Genomic DNA, 19,897 nt, shown 5'->3' on the forward strand with positions numbered 1-19,897 from the left:
AATTTAGATATTGATGATAAAAAAATAACCCGCTCAGAGTATCAAGATAATTATGATAAATTTGAATTAGTTACAAAGAAAGGTATATTTCCATATGAGTATATTGATAGTTGGAGTAAACTAGATGAAACACAGCTACCAGAAAAGAAATTGTTTTATTCAAAATTAAATGATTGTGATATATCAGATGAGGATTATGAACATGCTAATAAAATCTGGGATACATTTCAGTTAAATACTATTGGTGAATATTCAGATCTATATTTAAAGACTGATGTTCTCTTATTAGCTGATATATTTGAAAAATTCCGTTCAAGCTGTATGGAAACTTATAATTTAGACCCATTACATTATTATACAGCACCGGGTCTTGCATTCGATGCAATGCTAAAGAAAACAAATATTGAACTTGAGCTTTTGAATGATGTAGATATGCTTTTATTTATTGAGAAAGGTACAAGAGGAGGAATGGCACAGTGTTCAAATCGTTATGCAAAAGCCAATAATCCATATATGGGTAAAGATTATAATCCCAATGAAGAAACATCATACTTGATGTATTTTGATGTTAATAATCTGTATGGTGCTGCCATGTCACAACATTTACCATATAGTTCTTTTCAATGGACAGAAAGTATAACTGATCCATCAACTCATGAAATTGTTTCAATTTATGATGATGATAAAATCAGTGAAGCTATCAGGAAAATTCCTGATGATTCCTCTGAAGGGTATATCCTGGAGGTAGATCTGGAATATCCCGAAGAGCTTCATGATTATCACAAAGATTTGCCCTTATGTCCAGAGCACATGGTACCACCAAATGGAAAAAGTTCTAAACTTATAACATCACTCGAACACAAAATAAATTATGTTATTCATTATAGAAATCTTAAACAATGTTTAGCTCTAGGAATGCGATTAATTAATGTTCATAAAGTATTAAAATTTAATCAAAGCCCATGGTTAAAAGAATATATTGACTTGAATACAGATAAACGAAAGCTAGCTAAAAATGAATTTGAAAAGAATTTTTTCAAATTAATGAACAATGCAGTTTTTGGAAAAACAATGGAAAATCAAAGAAAACATAGAGATGTAAAACTAGTTAAAGAATGGCGAGGCCGTTATGGTGCTCGATCATACATTGCAAGACCAAATTTTCACAGCTGTTTAATTTTCGATGGAGACTTTTCATTAATTGAAATGAGACGTGTAAATGTAGAATTTAAAAAACCAATATATATTGGATTTGCTATACTTGAATTGTCAAAAACTTATATTTATGATTTCCATTATAATTATATACATCAAACAATACCACACAATCAAGTAAAATTAATGTACACAGATACAGATAGTCTGATATATCATTTTAAAGTTCCTGATATTTATGCGCTAATAAAGCGAGATATCAATAAATTTGACACCTCAGACTATCCACAAAATAATATTTATAATATTCCACTGGTCAATAAGAAAATTGTTGGACTTATGAAGGATGAAAATAATGGCAAGATAATGGAAGAGTTTGCTGGTTTAAGAGCAAAACTTTATACTTTTAGGGTTCATGGTGAACCAGATAAAATGAAAGCTAAAGGTGTAAAAAATGCTACCATTAGAACAATAACATTTAATGACTATAAACAATGTCTTTTTGAGCATGATAATTTAGTAAAAAGTCAGTGGATGATAAAAAGTAAAAAACATGAAGTAAATACAATAAGCCAAAAAAAGTTGGCATTAAGTTGGAATGATGACAAAAGAATGATATTAAATGATTCATCAGACACATTACCATGGGGTCATAAAGATATAATAATATTAGAATAATTTAAATTATATTTTAGATTTAGAAAAAAAAATGTATTTAGAATAATAAAATTTTACTAAAAAAAAGAAAAAAAAAATTTTCTTATTTTTTATAACCACCACCAACTATTCTAGAGAGATAAAATATTCAAAATTATTTTTAAGTAATGACATTTGCTTTAAAATGATGCAATTAAAATTTTATTTAGAATAATTATTCTAAATAAATTTTAAATTATATTAAAATTTAATTATCTATGTTATGAATTGATGACTTAAATAATAATCATTCTAAAATATATATTTTAACATGATTGGTAATATTGACATCGAGTAATTTAAAATACTATAGTATAAAATTTTTTTTATCTATACTATGAGTGGTTAAATGACAATAATTTATTATATTTTTTTTATTGGTGGTATATGTATTTCATTTTCTATTCAATTAATTTATTTTGAATTCAATTAAACAATTATTATTTATCAAGATATATGTATTTTGCTTGCACTCATCGCTCTCTCTAGTAACTTTTCACTAACAATTTGCGCATGGGGTTTAATGGCTATATGATAAATCTAGTATAATTCAGAAACTATAGCAATATACTATTACGAATAGAATTTTTTCATGTACATTTAAAAATTAAGCATGTCTTAATGTACACTTGAATATAAAAACGAAAAAGTGCGCATAGATGTCATCAGTAGTTTAGAAAAATTGGGTGAAAGAGTTTCACATCAAATATATATATATATAAAAGAACAAAATGTAAGTAACTATACAAATAATTTTAATGAATGACAAAAAATAATTTAAATTGTAAATTTTAAAAGTTTTTTTACATATTAAAAAATTTTTTTAACATGTCTACATTAAAAATCTATATCCCACCAGCATGGATTAATCTTGATATTTCATATCTATCATTTTTGATAGAATATGAAATATCAAGGTTTTTATTGCTAAAAAAACCTTTAGAAGGCGAAAAAATTATGGTCAAAGGAGTGGAGGCAAAAATAATTTTGAATATTGAGAGGGAGTATCTGTGGTTCGAAGAAAATATGTCACATAAAACTCCAGTAAATGTACATTTTGGATATGTGCATCTTGTAAGTACTTTTTCTTATTTTTGTAAGTATTTGATTTTTTTGAGTTTATAAAAATAATTTTTTGTTTTTTTCTCTAGACTAGTGATGCCTGCAGGCTTATTATTATAGGTAAATGAAAATAATATTTTGTATCAATAAAAAAAAATGTAATCATAGAAATAATCTTAAAAAAATATTATATAAATTAGATAAATATATTTTTGTAAGGAAAATAAATATATCTATATATGTATATATATATATATATATATATATATATATATATATATATATATATATATGTATATTAATTAATAAAAAAAATACTCATTGTAATATTTGGAAATATTGATGTGCAGATACTTGTATAAAATACTTTAATTTTTAATTTGATGATTCTTTGAGAGCTACGACTCTAGAATAAAATTAAAACGATTATTTATGTATCTATTTAAGCAAAATAAAATTCAGTTATCAAAAACAATATTTTGTTATTTTTTTTTTAAAAATTAATAATATATTGTGTGACAAGGGATGAAACACGACGAGGTTGGCTACCTGAACCGCAGGGGACGAGAGCCGACATCACTCGCAGTCAGAAAATCATGTTTTTATCCCCAAGTCACACACTGTTTTTTCATGATTACATGCATCGGAACTTTAAGATTCAATGTCAGCAGCCAGTAAGAAACAAGTTAATTTCAAGTAAATGATGCTAATACTGTTAGGTAATGAGAAATCTATGATTTACAGTCACTTATTAAATAGTAAATAAGACAAAAATACTATTTTCATTCATTTTTTTTTTTTATTAATCTGATTGGGTTAATTAAAACTGTCACTTAACAAATGAAATGTGTAAACTTTAGTGGCAAGTAAACAAAAATGAGAGTAATAATGCTGCAAGTGAACATTAAATATAACTGGCATCGGGCAGAAACATGAATGTTTTTGACTGCTGCATGAAGGTATTTTTGAATTTCGTTAGCAGTTGTTTTCAGCATCAGCTTTAAATTGGCTTATTCCGATGGGCTATAGAGACACTGAAACTTCAAGTTTTTCGATGCTGGTATCATAAAAAAAATAAAGTTAAAAAAAACTAAAGAAAAAAAAAATGTAATCCTTGAAATAATTTTTTAGTTTTTTTCAAAAAAGATTAAATAATATTATAGGGTAACTATAATTAAAAAAAATTTGTCAGATTTAAATTAAAAAAAAAAATGTTTTTATTTATTATGATAATAATAATAATAATATTAATTAATAATAATGATAAAAAATGAATATTAGTAAAAAATAATTATAAGTGAAAAAAAAATAATTATAATGAAATAAAAAATTATTATAAATAAATAAAAAATTATGATTAAATAAATAAGGAAATAAAAAAAAATTTAATCCTCAGGATGAGGTGGAGGAATTTCCATCGGTACCACCAACCGACCTGCATCAAAGTCGTTGTCTGGTGATGCTGGTGGTGGTGGTGGTGGTGGTCGTGGTGGTGGTGATGCCCTTCGCTGCATCTCTTCAACAGCAGCAGGAGCACCCTGCAGTTGCTGCTGCTGCATTTGTTGAAAAATTCTCAGCTCTCTATAATAACTTGCTCTTGCTCTTCTCACAATTTCTGATTGTTGAAACAGTTGTTGTTGAGGATTGTGTTGTCGCTGTTGCTGTTGGTGCTGTTGAGGTTGGGGTTGGTGCGCTTGCTGATGTTGATGTGGATGGTGTTGTTGTTGTTGTTGTTGTTGTTGTTGTTGTTGTTGTTGTTGTTGTTGTTGTTGTTGTTGTTGTTGTTGTTGTTGTTGTTGTTGTTGTTGTTGTTGTTGTTGTTGTTGTTGTTGTTGTTGTTGTTGTTGTTGTTGTTGTTGTTGTTGTTGTTGTTGTTGTTGTTGTTGTTGTTGTTGTTGTTGTTGTTGTTGTTGTTGTTGTTGTTGTTGTTGTTGTTGTTGTTGTTGTTGTTGTTGTTGTTGTTGTTGTTGTTGTTGTTGTTGTTGTTGTTGTTGTTGTTGTTGTTGTTGTTGTTGTTGTTGTTGTTGTTGTTGTTGTTGTTGTTGTTGTTGTTGTTGTTGTTGTTGTTGTTGTTGTTGTTGTTGTTGTTGTTGTTGTTGTTGTTGTTGTTGTTGTTGTTGTTGTTGTTGTTGTTGTTGTTGTTGTTGTTGTTGTTGTTGTTGTTGTTGTTGTTGTTGTTGTTGTTGTTGTTGTTGTTGTTGTTGTTGTTGTTGTTGTTGTTGTTGTTGTTGTTGTTGTTGTTGTTGTTGTTGTTGTTGTTGTTGTTGTTGTTGTTGTTGTTGTTGTTGTTGTTGTTGTTGTTGTTGTTGTTGTTGTTGTTGTTGTTGTTGTTGTTGTTGTTGTTGTTGTTGTTGTTGTTGTTGTTGTTGTTGTTGTTGTTGTTGTTGTTGTTGTTGTTGTTGTTGTTGTTGTTGTTGTTGTTGTTGTTGTTGTTGTTGTTGTTGTTGTTGTTGTTGTTGTTGTTGTTGTTGTTGTTGTTGTTGTTGTTGTTGTTGTTGTTGTTGTTGTTGTTGTTGTTGTTGTTGTTGTTGTTGTTGTTGTTGTTGTTGTTGTTGTTGTTGTTGTTGTTGTTGTTGTTGTTGTTGTTGTTGTTGTTGTTGTTGTTGTTGTTGTTGTTGTTGTTGTTGTTGTTGTTGTTGTTGTTGTTGTTGTTGTTGTTGTTGTTGTTGTTGTTGTTGTTGTTGTTGTTGTTGTTGTTGTTGTTGTTGTTGTTGTTGTTGTTGTTGTTGTTGTTGTTGTTGTTGTTGTTGTTGTTGTTGTTGTTGTTGTTGTTGTTGTTGTTGTTGTTGTTGTTGTTGTTGTTGTTGTTGTTGTTGTTGTTGTTGTTGTTGTTGTTGTTGTTGTTGTTGTTGTTGTTGTTGTTGTTGTTGTTGTTGTTGTTGTTGTTGTTGTTGTTGTTGTTGTTGTTGTTGTTGTTGTTGTTGTTGTTGTTGTTGTTGTTGTTGTTGTTGTTGTTGTTGTTGTTGTTGTTGTTGTTGTTGTTGTTGTTGTTGTTGTTGTTGTTGTTGTTGTTGTTGTTGTTGTTGTTGTTGTTGTTGTTGTTGTTGTTGTTGTTGTTGTTGTTGTTGTTGTTGTTGTTGTTGTTGTTGTTGTTGTTGTTGTTGTTGTTGTTGTTGTTGTTGTTGTTGTTGTTGTTGTTGTTGTTGTTGTTGTTGTTGTTGTTGTTGTTGTTGTTGTTGTTGTTGTTGTTGTTGTTGTTGTTGTTGTTGTTGTTGTTGTTGTTGTTGTTGTTGTTGTTGTTGTTGTTGTTGTTGTTGTTGTTGTTGTTGTTGTTGTTGTTGTTGTTGTTGTTGTTGTTGTTGTTGTTGTTGTTGTTGTTGTTGTTGTTGTTGTTGTTGTTGTTGTTGTTGTTGTTGTTGTTGTTGTTGTTGTTGTTGTTGTTGTTGTTGTTGTTGTTGTTGTTGTTGTTGTTGTTGTTGTTGTTGTTGTTGTTGTTGTTGTTGTTGTTGTTGTTGTTGTTGTTGTTGTTGTTGTTGTTGTTGTTGTTGTTGTTGTTGTTGTTGTTGTTGTTGTTGTTGTTGTTGTTGTTGTTGTTGTTGTTGTTGTTGTTGTTGTTGTTGTTGTTGTTGTTGTTGTTGTTGTTGTTGTTGTTGTTGTTGTTGTTGTTGTTGTTGTTGTTGTTGTTGTTGTTGTTGTTGTTGTTGTTGTTGTTGTTGTTGTTGTTGTTGTTGTTGTTGTTGTTGTTGTTGTTGTTGTTGTTGTTGTTGTTGTTGTTGTTGTTGTTGTTGTTGTTGTTGTTGTTGTTGTTGTTGTTGTTGTTGTTGTTGTTGTTGTTGTTGTTGTTGTTGTTGTTGTTGTTGTTGTTGTTGTTGTTGTTGTTGTTGTTGTTGTTGTTGTTGTTGTTGTTGTTGTTGTTGTTGTTGTTGTTGTTGTTGTTGTTGTTGTTGTTGTTGTTGTTGTTGTTGTTGTTGTTGTTGTTGTTGTTGTTGTTGTTGTTGTTGTTGTTGTTGTTGTTGTTGTTGTTGTTGTTGTTGTTGTTGTTGTTGTTGTTGTTGTTGTTGTTGTTGTTGTTGTTGTTGTTGTTGTTGTTGTTGTTGTTGTTGTTGTTGTTGTTGTTGTTGTTGTTGTTGTTGTTGTTGTTGTTGTTGTTGTTGTTGTTGTTGTTGTTGTTGTTGTTGTTGTTGTTGTTGTTGTTGTTGTTGTTGTTGTTGTTGTTGTTGTTGTTGGTGCTGATGTTCTTGTTGTTGCGGTATTTCAGGCGCCATCACCAAAATATTATTAATTCCAGCAACATTTGGTTCTGCACCAGCAGCAGCATCTCTCCATGGAACTCGTACTGCGGGCAAAAGTTGGGCTTGCACCCTATACCACCAGAACTTGCGATGATGATTGATATGTAAAGTGGTCTCCAAACCATTGATCAATATTTTGGCACCGTTCAGGGTTCCGGAAACTTGTAAATGAGTGGATAATTGGCTGTGGAGCTCTCTTTTTAAATCAACAATGTTGAATCGGAAAAACTCCGCATACGGGCGCGGAATATAATCCTCATATGAGATTTCCCCGACAATAATTCGCCTTCTCTCATGAGGAAAATAAATTCCGTCTCTGACGGGGAAACGTTCATCATCGACGAAATTGTTGGGGAAATCACCATGTTCGTTTTGACTCCGGAACCACCAGAAACGGTAAACATCGTTGATAATTAGTTCTGTGACCACATTATCAATTGTAACCATTGCCCCCAGCACGGTCCCATGCTGCTGGTGGTAATCATTCACTTGAATTTGAATGAGGCTGAAGAAATCTTCATCATTATTAAATAATATCTCCCACTCTTGGGGCACAACAACGCTATATTTAATGTTTATCTGTAACATAAAAAAAGGATTTTAAAGAATAATTTAAATATCTCGATAAATAAAAATTCAACTATTAAAATTATTTTTTTATAAGAAATAATTTAAATATTGGGATGAATAAAAAAAAATACCTTACCATTAAAATGATTTTTTTATAAAAAAAATAATTTAAAATATTACGATAAGTAAAATTTCAACCATTAAAATTATTTTTTGTATAAGAAATAATTTAAATATTGAGATGAATATAAAAATATCTAATCATTAAAGTGATTTTTATAAAAAAATAATTAAAAATATCACGATAAAATAAATAAATTTACTAAACAATTAAAATAATTTTCATAAAAAAAAATAATTTGAAATATCACAATAAATAAAAAAATTTACTAACAATTAAAATGATTTTTATAAATAAATAAATAATTTAAATATCCTGATAAATAAAAATTAACTAACAATTAAACATATTTTTTTTTTTAAGAGATAATTTAAATATTACGATGAATAAAAAAATATCTAGCCATTAAATAGATTTTCTATTAAAAAAAAAATAATTTAAATATCCTGATAAACAAAATTAACTAACTATTTAAAATTATTTTTATAAAAAATAATTTAAATATCACGACAAATAAAAAAACTAATTAAACTTATTTTTTTATAAAAAAATAATTTAAATATTCTGATAAACAAAAATTAAGTAACAATTAAAATTATTTTTCTATAAAAGAATAATTTAAATATCCCGATAAATAAAAATTCAACCATTAAATTATTTTTTTTTTTTTAAGAGATAATTTAAATATCACGATGAATAAAAAAATATCTAACCATTAAATAGATTTTCTATTAAAAAAATAATTCAAATGTCCTGATAAACAAAAATTGACTAACCATTAAAAATTATTCTTTTATAACAAATAATTTAAATATTGCGATGAATAAAAAATATCTAACCATTAAAATGTTTTTTTATAAAAACAATTTAAATAAAAAATTTACTAACCATTAAAAATTATTTTTATAAAAAAATAATTTAAATATCACGACAAATAAAAACTAATTAACAATTAAACTTATTTTTATTATAAAAAATAATTTAAATATTCTGATAAATAAAAAATTAAGTAACAATTGAACTGATTTTTCTATAAAAGAATAATTTAAATATCCCGATAAATAAAAATTCAACCATTAAATTATTTTTTTTTATAACAAATAATTTAAATATCGCGATGAATAAAAAATATCTAACCATTAAAATGTTTTTTTTTTTTTTTTTTTTTTTTTTTTTTTTTTTTATAAATAACAATTTAAATAAAAAATTAACTAACCATTAAAAATTATTTTTATGTAAATATAATTTAAATATCACGACAAATACAAACTAATTAACAATCAGATTTATTTTTTTTTTTATAAAAAAATAATTTTAATGGCTAGCTATTTTTATCGATATATTTTAATATTTAACTGAAATGAAATCAATACATACCATTATTGTTGTTGTTGATGTTGTTATTGTTGTTGTACTTGTTGTTGCTGTTATTATTGATCAAATTTCCTTTTTTTTAACTTTTTTAATAATGAAAATTTTTAAACTTTGAATTAGAAAAAAACCGAGGAATTAGTTGTTGGAGAGACAATCAAATACGTCGCAATAATAAAAACTGATACATATACCAACTTATAGCTTTTTAAGACATTTGAATCTAATGGGAACCATACAACGGAAAATACCCCTTCCACTAACCAAAAAAGTTTTTTTTTTTTTAAGTTTGATGTTATGAAAATAAAAAAAGATATATTTTTTTATTTAAATTATGGTATAAAACAATTTTATTTATTCAAAATCACATTTTTTCATTGAATTTTTTATTAATAATTAAAAGAATTTGAACATGCCGCTTGTTTAAATGTGTATATTCGCGCCAAAGTTTTCACTTCTCGCTTCAACTATGTATAGTTACATACTTAAACTGTACTAAAAAAATATTTTTTTCATTTAAATGCATCAAACTATTATTATATTATTAGAAAAAATTTATTTCCCATCAATATAAAATTATTTTTATGCTAATTATTCATTGAAAAATTATTTTAATAATTATTTAAGATTTATTTGATCTCTCACTTGCTCTGTATAGGGACATTCTGTTGGGTTCATGAGAACAACCAATGGCGTGTTATCCCTATGAAATTTCAACGAATCAGCAAGTATATATTTTTTTACTAGCAAATAATATATACTTAATTGTGCATATATATTTGGTTTACAAAAAATGTCTGAGTTGTAGTCTGACACGTGATAAAATAATATTCATTTTATATTGTTTTTCCATAAACGATTTAAAGTAAGTATTTATTATTTCTGCAATAATTTTTTTTTTTTTTTTATATACTTATATATATATTTATAATTTTTTAAATTCTAATTTATTTTCAACAGTTCTTAATATAAAAAAATGAAATTCAAATTATATATGCCGGGGGAGTGGAGACATATATATAAAAATTATTTACAATTACAACTGGAGATACAAATTCAAGACTTTCTTGATAATAATGAAAATGTCAATGGTGCATTTCTCATTATTAATGGCTTATCTTATAAAATAAGTCTATGTAAAATTTGCAGAAAAATGCGGCTATGCAGAAATGGCTCGAACTTGAGGCGAGCACTCAAGGGTACCATAGATCTTGTGAGTGATTTTTAACATTAGTACTCTATTTTTTTTCTATTTTTTTCTATTTTGTTATTATCAACACTAACCCATGATTATTTTTTTCTGTTGCAGAGATCCGATTCGGTACAAGTAACTTTTTCACATTAAAATTAAATGTTTTTTTCCTTATTTCATTATAATTTTTATTTCATCTTAATTATTTTTTTATTGCAAAAATAAGTTGCTTATATAAATCTTAATAAATAAAACCATTTTTTAATTTAATTCTATGGCTAATTTTTTTCATTTTTTTCTTTTTGATTATAGTTATCCTACAAGATTATTTAATCTTTTTTAAAAATGAAAAAATCAATTTTGATTTACGGGGTAACGGTAACCGATTGTCAATTCAAGTTAATTCATGGTCAAACACTGGAAACCTCAGATAGAGAGTCTTTAACATTTTTTTAAAAACCATATCAAAGAGCTAGAAATTTCATATTTTCAAAAATTCTAATTCATCTCTGAGAAAAATTGTTTTAAAATTCTCATTTACTCTATGAGTGCAACAGAGACAGCCCCATTTTTTTTTTTTTTTCTGAGTGTGAGAAAGAGGTCCGGTGCCGTATCCCCTTCAAAATTAACAATTAAAAAGTGTATTTTTCTTAACTTAAAAGTGGAGAAAGGTTTTTTATTAAGAGTACGATTTTTAAAAATTTTTTTTTTTAATATGATTGATTTTTTTTTTTTCTTTATTATATAAGAATTAATGGTTTTTACATTAGCTGTTACATATCATTCAAGTGTAATTATTTCCACTAATTTTTTTGGTAATTGCCCCCGTTTTGATATTTGCTTGTGATTTGATGATTGTTGTGGGAGATCTAAAGTCAAATTATTCATATCAGTGAAAGCCTCATGATATTGGATGGTGTACAAGACTTCAGTTGGTGGTGATAATTTTAAATCTATTGCATTGAAGTACTCGGCAGGATTTGGAAATAAGGTAAAGTCTTGTTCTTTTTTAAACCACCAGAATAAAAATTGATGGTTCAGGTAAAGTGTTGCTGTAGTACCCCCGAGTGTGATTGTTGTTCCTTCACTTTCTCCAACAAATAGTTGATGTTGTTGAATCAAAGGGTTGATAATTTTGCACAGTTCCTCTTCCTTGTATGCGCACCATTCATTGGGGTAAATCAATTTATACATGACATTGATTGACATCTTTGCAATTATTTTTCTGAAAAAGAAAATAATATTTTAATTGTAACATAAGAATAATAAATATTTAAATACTTTAGTTATAAAATTATTAATAAAGTATTTGAGTTAAAATTTTTTTTAATAATTAACAAAAATAAATCTAAAAATAATTAATAATCAATTATAAATTACTTACATGAGCTATGAGTAACTGTTGAAATAAATTTTTCAAAGAGATGAACAAGACACGTCCTAGTGATATTATGTCAGATTGAAACTTTTTTTAAATGTAAGAAGTATTCCTTAGGGATCTGGTATATATATCCATGACCCCACCTATTGCCTTAACCCCTTCTATCAATATGCGTGACACTTAATAAACGTTTTATCCTAAGAAAAATAGATCAGATTCCTGCGTCACAAAATTCAAAATAATTGCAAATTCAATTTGATTGGATATTATGTTTAAAAATAACGGTACAGCACATGCGAATGTGCAAAAACGTTCGCGAAAATAAAGTAGAAGGGATATATGTTTACACATCAATGTCTTATGACAGTGGTAACATAGGAGTATCTTATGCTGGTGAGGACATTGGAATGTGCCCCCACGAATTTCCCTCCCTCATTATCTAATATATATATTTTTTTCTAAAATCTAGTATATTTCAACAACGATTGTTATTAAAATAAATAAATATTTAAATTAATTATTATATAAATTCTATTAATTCCAATATTTATCATCAGCAAACTATTTGTAAATAAAAAATTACTTGAAAATAATTCAAACGCAAATTATTTAGAAACATTTTTACATGCTGATGAGATAAAGAAATATCTTTAGCAAACATTATTTTTAAATAATTATTATCAAAAATAGTTTAGAGTCTTATAAGATAATATTTTTTAATAATTATTTAAAAAAATTGTGCATACACACATCAATGTCTTGAGACATTGGAATGTACTCTACAGAATAATTCGCTCTCCTTCATTAATTAAAAGTTCTATTAATTTATTTACAGTTAGCAAAGAACAGTAAATGAGATTTTTAAATTCAATTAAAAATCAGTATTTAAATTATTATTTAAAAAATAATTTTAATAATTATGATTTAAATATAATTTTGATAAAAATTGACTATCAAAAGAAAATATATTTTTTTTGGCCCACATGATACATATATTTTTTAAACATTATATTCAAATTTTAAAAAAATCTTCATGTCTAATAAAATAGATATTTTTATTGTTCCTTAATTTGTAAAAAATATTTTTTAGATTAATAAAAATGTAAATCTGTTTTATGACATCAGACTGTGATGGTATTTGAAATAATCCAATAATGTGATTTTGAATTATTAATCATGTCTGCAATGTTGGTTTCAAAATGTGTGTTCTAAATAATTTTTAGTCTAATAAATATTATTTTTATTCAAAATTATTTAAACATAATTATTTTTGTTGAAGTCCAATATGATTAATATTCCCCCTACCCCAAATGTTTTACTATTATCATGTGAGTGGGGAGATTGCGTTAAAAGCTGATGTGTCTGAGCTCTGAACATTCAGTCTTTCGCAGTGCTTTAAGAATATAAAAAGTGGACTTTATATATAAAATTTCGTAATCAAAGTTTGCGAATTATACATATTTGAAAAAAACTTCAACATAATTTTCACCACCAATAACAATGGATCTAACAGATATCAATAAAGTCAACTGCTTAGATGAATTTTTACCATCAAAGAAGATGTCTGAGTTAGAATTGGACAAAGATTATCAAATTATTGAGCTAAAGCCAATCACGACCAAATACGGTCCACAAATAATTGTGAATTTGGACAATGAATTTAACATTTATTTGCCAAAGCGAACAGTAAAACTTCTGCATAAAAATGATATGGAAAAATTAAACAACCTCAATGGAGCAGCCAACAATGGTCATCTTTATCTTCAATACCATGGGTCAATATACAATAAATTCGAGATTAAATACAATCCATAAGAAGTACATCTAGTTTGTTACAAATTTTTGTATGCATAAAAGTATAAAAAAATATAAAGTATTAAAACTTCACTCATATGTTTTTTATTGTATTTGATGGATACTTTTCGACCCCAATTATAGATTATTAATAGAGAAATTATATTTTATTGATTCTTAAGACTAACGATGCAAAATAAAAACAATAATTATTTAATTTATGAATTGGTCTTTATTTAAAAATTTAAATTTAAGCACTGATATATATATATATATATTTTTTTTTTTTTTTTTTTTTTTTTTCATTTCAACTGATTTCATAGATATATTTGTTAATTCTTCAAGCAAATAGATAGCATGCACCTGGTAGGGAGATCGTGAGAAGGAAATTACAGCATTTTTTTTTTTATGTTCTAAGATAAGTTATTTATGGTCTGAAAATAATTGTTTGAATATATTCAGCTATGTTAACATAGGTAAAAAAATTCAGATCGGGGGGAGTAATAATATTCTCTTGCTTCAAAAATTGTATATATATATCATTTCAAGCATATTGCTATATAGCTTAAACTGGAAGTATTCCCGCGCCGCAAAAATTTAAAGCGTGCATGTGGATATACTCTAGCTATACAAGTTCGGAGCAAGAATATTCCCGCGCCGCAAATTTGAACGACCACGTGGATATATATTCCCTAGCTTTGGTATACTCTCAGTTCGGAGCAAGAATATCCCGTGCTGAGAGTTTGAACGAGCACGTGGACTCCCCTCCATTTAACATTCTTCTGTACAGTTCGGAGTAAGAATTTACCGCGCCGCAAATTCAAACGAATAAAATACAGCCATTGGTTAAATATTATATCCTGGTGGGGTGAGATGAGAGATTGGAATCCACATGGTCGTAGTATTATTATTTCTTTCAGATAATTTTATTTTATTAAAATAACTAGGTATTTTTTTCCCTATAGGCATAAAACATATTTTGCTTGGAGACAAGAAAATTTTTTCAATAACATGAAAAAAAAATATAACATATATATTTATAATGCCTATTATGTATATATATCTGTATTTATAATACCTATTATGTATATATATCTATATAATACAATATATATATATATATATATATATATATATAATGCAATAAATATACAGCAGACTCTGGTTATAAGTTACATCGGACGCTCTACTCACTCTTATATCAATTTCATTTTTTTCCTGTATGTAAGAGTATAGACAGCAATATAGCTTATAACCAGAGTATACAGTATATCTAAAATTCGATTAAGAATAATTATAATAAACACATTAAAAAATTAAATTTTTGTGGATAATATCACAAAAACTTATAACATTTGCATACCAAATACTGAATATTCCACAAGAACATATATCGAGAATAAAAAAATAAAATTTATTCTATTTTAGAATAAAATAAGAGAGAATTAAAAATTTCTTAGAATATTCATTCAAATATTACATCGTATTAATTGCATACCAAATACATCTTATAAATAAAATAAAAAAAATAATAAAAATGTATCGATTTAAAAATACTTGTTCTAAGAAAATAATATACGGATGTTTTTTTCTATATAAAATTTTTCTATACTCATCCTTCAAAGAATAACTGATGTTTAATATTGCATCATCATTATATTTCGCATACCAAATAAATCTATTTATAGCTTTAAAAGAGTTAGTCTATTTATAGCTTAAAATAATCAACCTAGCTCTGGCTTTTTTTTAAGCATAATAAAGGATGTGTTTATTTATTTATATTTTTTTTCTTTTTTTTAAATTAATTTGTTAAGTGGCTGTATATTCTTTCAAATATCTTAACATCGTACAAAATGTTTGGAAAAAATTTAAGAGGAGAGGGGTAATTTTTGACAAAAATTTTTAAAAGAGAAGGGGGTAATTTGAAAAAATTTTAGAAGAGAGGGGGTAATTTTTAAAAAATTTTGAAAAAAGAGGGGGTAATTTTTAAAAAATTTTGAAAAAAGAGGGGGTAATTTTAAAAATTTTTAGAAGAGAGGGGGTAATTTGAAAAAATTTTTAAAGAGAGGGGGTAATTTGAAAAAATTTTAGAAGAGAGGGGGTAATTTGAAAAAATTTAAGATGAGAGGGGGTAATTTTTAAAAAATTTTGAAAAAAGAGGGGGTAATTTTTAAAAAATTTTGAAAAAAGTGGGGGTAATTTGAAAAATTTTTAGAAGAGAGGGGGTAATTTGAAAAAATTTTTAAAGAGAGGGGGTAATTTGAAAAAATTTTAAAGAAAGGGGATGATTTTGAAAAAAATTTTAAACAGAGGGGGATAATTTGAGAAAATTAAAGGGGGGGGCCGATAAAACAGACATTGAAATAGTAAATGTTGCATGATCGTGTTGCTAATCAAACAGATTTTGTGCATGCAACATGCTATCGATAACGCAGATTCTGCACAGACGATACTGCTATCACAATAAAGCAGATTTAGTACCGACATTAACCTGATGTTGATAAAAAAAACAACTAGCCTAGATACAAACCCTCGGTCGGTATTGCAGATTTCTGCTTTATCGGGGGGCAGAACTCCCCTAGATCAACTGGGAACCTTGTTTCCGTCAGGATTATGAAAAAATTTTTTTAAAAATAAAAATGGAAATTGTCTCTAATAAAGAAATATTTACCCTCTAAAAATGAATTAGTGAAATTCACTGCAAATCAGTAGATAGTCACTATTTCTATAGCTATAAGTATACCACTAATTCAACCAGTGGTATACTTATAGTTGTTTCCCAGTGAATATTCACTAATTCAAAGTGAATTTCACTGATTCATTTTTAGAGAGTAGATAAACGACCTCTTGTGAACAAGTTTTCACCTAAACATATATTCTAAAAACTATAAATAATTAACGTATAATTGATAATTGAATTAAAGAAAATAACACATTTAAAAAGTTATAAAATTTTTTTATTTAATTATTATTTACATGAGCTTATGTATATTCAAGCAACGATGTATAAAAGTGGTTATAACATTAATACTAATTTTACCAATATTCTATTATTACAAAGTATATATTTGCTGTTATTTATAAAGCCAATAATTTAGAATAATCTATCGATATCGAGTGTAATTTATGATACTAAATTAACATTGCAATCTCAATAATTTAAATACTTTAGGAATGCTTTATCGGGGGGCAGAACTCCCCTAGATCAACTACTGTTCCCTGATTAAAAAAAGGGATTGAAAAAGATTCGAAATAAGAAATTTTAAATCAGGAGACACGGTAGTGTCTCGCGCCAAGTACACGTTCAGACACATGTATATGTGTGAAGTGTCATGGCGCTAGCCTACCGTGTCTCTATACCGTAGACAGAACGGTTTCAAAATTTGCTACATCAAAAAAAAGTTCTTATGTGATTTTTTACACTGAACATGGAATATATGTTAAAAAATCCGTAATTCGTAATAAAATAATGACTCTGAATTATTATTTAACGATACATTAATATGATATTTCAAAATTATTAATTTCATAATTATTTTACAGGTAAAAGTTTAGTTTCAAAATCGCCGCGAAAAACAGAAGAAATTAGATCAGAAAAATAAAGCGGGCAATAATGGAAAATTTTCCGCAAATAACGACGGAAAAAAAATAAATCAGTTCATCGTCGAAGAAGATGCAAAGTCCCAAAGAATTAATACATCGGTTGGAATTGGGTCAACGGTACATCATCATCATCATCTACCACATAATATCCAGTTGAACACTAAATTATATGATAGTCATTTCTCAAAGTCCGTCAACTTTCAAATTTCATACAGTGAAAATCAACAAACCGGTAATAATAACTACAGCGAAAGTTATAATTATGGATACTATAACACTAACGTATACAATAATAATATCAATTACTGCTACCCTACCAACAACGGAATCAATAGTAACCAAAACAATTATGGTTATTTTTCACAACCCGAAGATAAATACGTAAATTATAATGTCGATAAAAACTACTATACTACTACCCGTCTAGAAATTTTCATGTACTCCCATTTGGGACCCAACTTGGTTTCCCAATTGGGATCCCAAATTGGGACGTAACGCAGAAACGTATTTGGGGCCCAGTGGGGCAATCCCTATTGGTTCACGATTGGGCAGTCCCTATAGGTTCCCGATTGGGTAAGCCCTATGAATTCCCGATCGAGTAATCCCGGTCTGATCCCGCTCAAAAAATGCTTAAAATCTAGTATAGGTTGACAAATTAAAAATAAACTGTAAATTACCAAGCAAATTTTTTTTATTTGTAAACTTATGAAAATGTAACAAATCCAATCAATTACAATTCATTTCTTTAAGCGAAGAAGTCGATGGCCATCCCAATCTCGAGCACCTTGAATTATTGTTGTCATCGCTGACAAAATTGCTTTGTCGTCAAGTGGATTTTCAGGACTGGAAGTTAATTTTTTACTAAAGATTTCTGTAATAATTAGAAAAAAAAAGTATTAATGAAAGAACTTATTTTTTTTTTTTTAATCAAGATACAACTTGTGATCAAAATTTTTACCTTGAATGCTTGAGTAAAAATTAGTATGTTTAAAAATTTTTTTTGTCACATCCTTGGATGATAATCTTGCTGGAACGAATTTTAAAGCAACATCACGGCTCAAAAATCCTCGTAAAACATCACCCATATTTTTTACTGTAGTGTGTTTCGGACTTATCATTTTTCGTAATCTTTTTTTCTGAAAATAAATTGTAAAATTTTAATCTATTAATATAATTAATTCTATTTTTTAGATTTATTTATTGCATTTATAGTTAAATCGAGTTAATTTTTAAGTTCAATTATTATTATTATTATTATTATTATTATTATTATTATTATTATTATTGTTAGTTTATAACTTATGTGAATAATCACTTACTATGAAGCTGTGGTATTTTACTGTTGATATTTATTGTTCGTAAACGTCCTAGTTGACGATTTATATAAGCTCGATCTCCAATTGACATTTTCAATTACACTAAAAACTGTACACAAAAAAAATTACACTTCAAAACAATAAAATTTAATTAAGCGTAAATATACACTAGAAAAGTTTGATAATATCGAATGATGTTGAATTTTTCAAAATTAAAAGAAAACGAGAAATTCACTTATTTTCATTCAATACTCGACCGTATATATTATTTTTTTATCACATATGTTTTTATTATTAGGTTAAGTTATCATGATTAAAAATAATAAACTTCCCCCAGCGCCATCTGGTAAGATATTTTAAATAGATAAAGCGCGGAAAATTCAAAAATGCACAACTGATACTTGTAATACAAATGAAAGTGGAAAAGAATAATATTAAAAGGGAAAAATAGATTATGTAAAAAATGCAAAGTTTATTAATACTTAAGCAAGTGTTTTGAATTCTCAATTAAAAATTATTTTGGAAATTATATTTCTTTTAATTTTTACATATTTACTTATTATAAGGAAATAACTTTAACAAAGAAAATTTTGATAGTTTTTATTAAAGTAGAAAATTTTTTCAGTCAATCAACTGTACTTAGATCAAAAATATATTTGTTTCATTCAAAGCAATCAAATTTTTCAAAATTATTTGCTTTTTTAAGGTCTGAAATTTTAAGAAAAAAATACTTACAGGGTGTTATTTTTCTAGTCCAAAAATTTTTCTTATTAATATTTAAACTTGAAATTATTTAATCAGAATCTAAAAAGATATCCCAAATGAGCCCTAAACAGATCCCAATAAGGTAAAAAATAGTAAAGATTATAATGTTAATAATCTTAATAATTATTTATTATTACCTTGGGCTATCCCAACGCGTTCCCAATTAGGGCCCATTCAGACAAAACCGATGTGTTTATCGTTTAATTTAATTTGGGCTTTCCCAATAAGTTCCCAATTAGGCCCTAGTTGGGAAGAACTATTGTAAAATTATCTATTTTTCCGTTGGGCTATCCCAAAAGGTTCCCAATCGGACCCTGAATGGAATAGACCTATTGGGCTTACCCTATGAAATCCCAAGTGGGCTCCAATATAAGTACTGGGACAATTTCTAGTCGGGTACTACTACTACTACTACTACTACTACTACTACTACTACTACTACTCAAATCACTGCTAGTGATTTCAACTTATACGCAATGGGAGAAAATCAGACTTCAGAACAAAATTTAAATTTTTCTACAAAATCTGAATCATTTAATTTATTCGACGATATCGATGCATTCAATATTTTAAGCACAGAGCTTGGTATATAATGATTTCACAGTACACTGAGATCAAATAGATGGAAAGTTGATGAGA

General features: G+C 26.9%; 1 long non-coding RNA gene and 1 pseudogene across 1 annotated transcript; both read right to left on the bottom strand.

Annotated features, from left to right (window-relative positions):
- Positions 1–4,519: 4,519 nt before the first annotated feature.
- Positions 4,520–11,608, bottom strand: LOC128668445 (GATA zinc finger domain-containing protein 10-like; annotated as a pseudogene).
- A 6,326-nt stretch (positions 11,609–17,934) lies between these two features.
- Positions 17,935–18,776, bottom strand: LOC128668408 (uncharacterized). Its single transcript, XR_008404146.1, has 3 exons — positions 18,497–18,776; positions 18,136–18,313; positions 17,935–18,048 (listed from the first exon to the last, which is right to left on the bottom strand). It is a non-coding gene; the product is annotated as an uncharacterized LOC128668408 (long non-coding RNA).
- Between the last annotated feature and the right edge of the window lie 1,121 nt (positions 18,777–19,897).

Source organism: Microplitis demolitor, chromosome 8, assembly GCF_026212275.2.
Source record: "Microplitis demolitor isolate Queensland-Clemson2020A chromosome 8, iyMicDemo2.1a, whole genome shotgun sequence".
NCBI lineage: Eukaryota > Metazoa > Arthropoda > Insecta > Hymenoptera > Braconidae > Microplitis > Microplitis demolitor.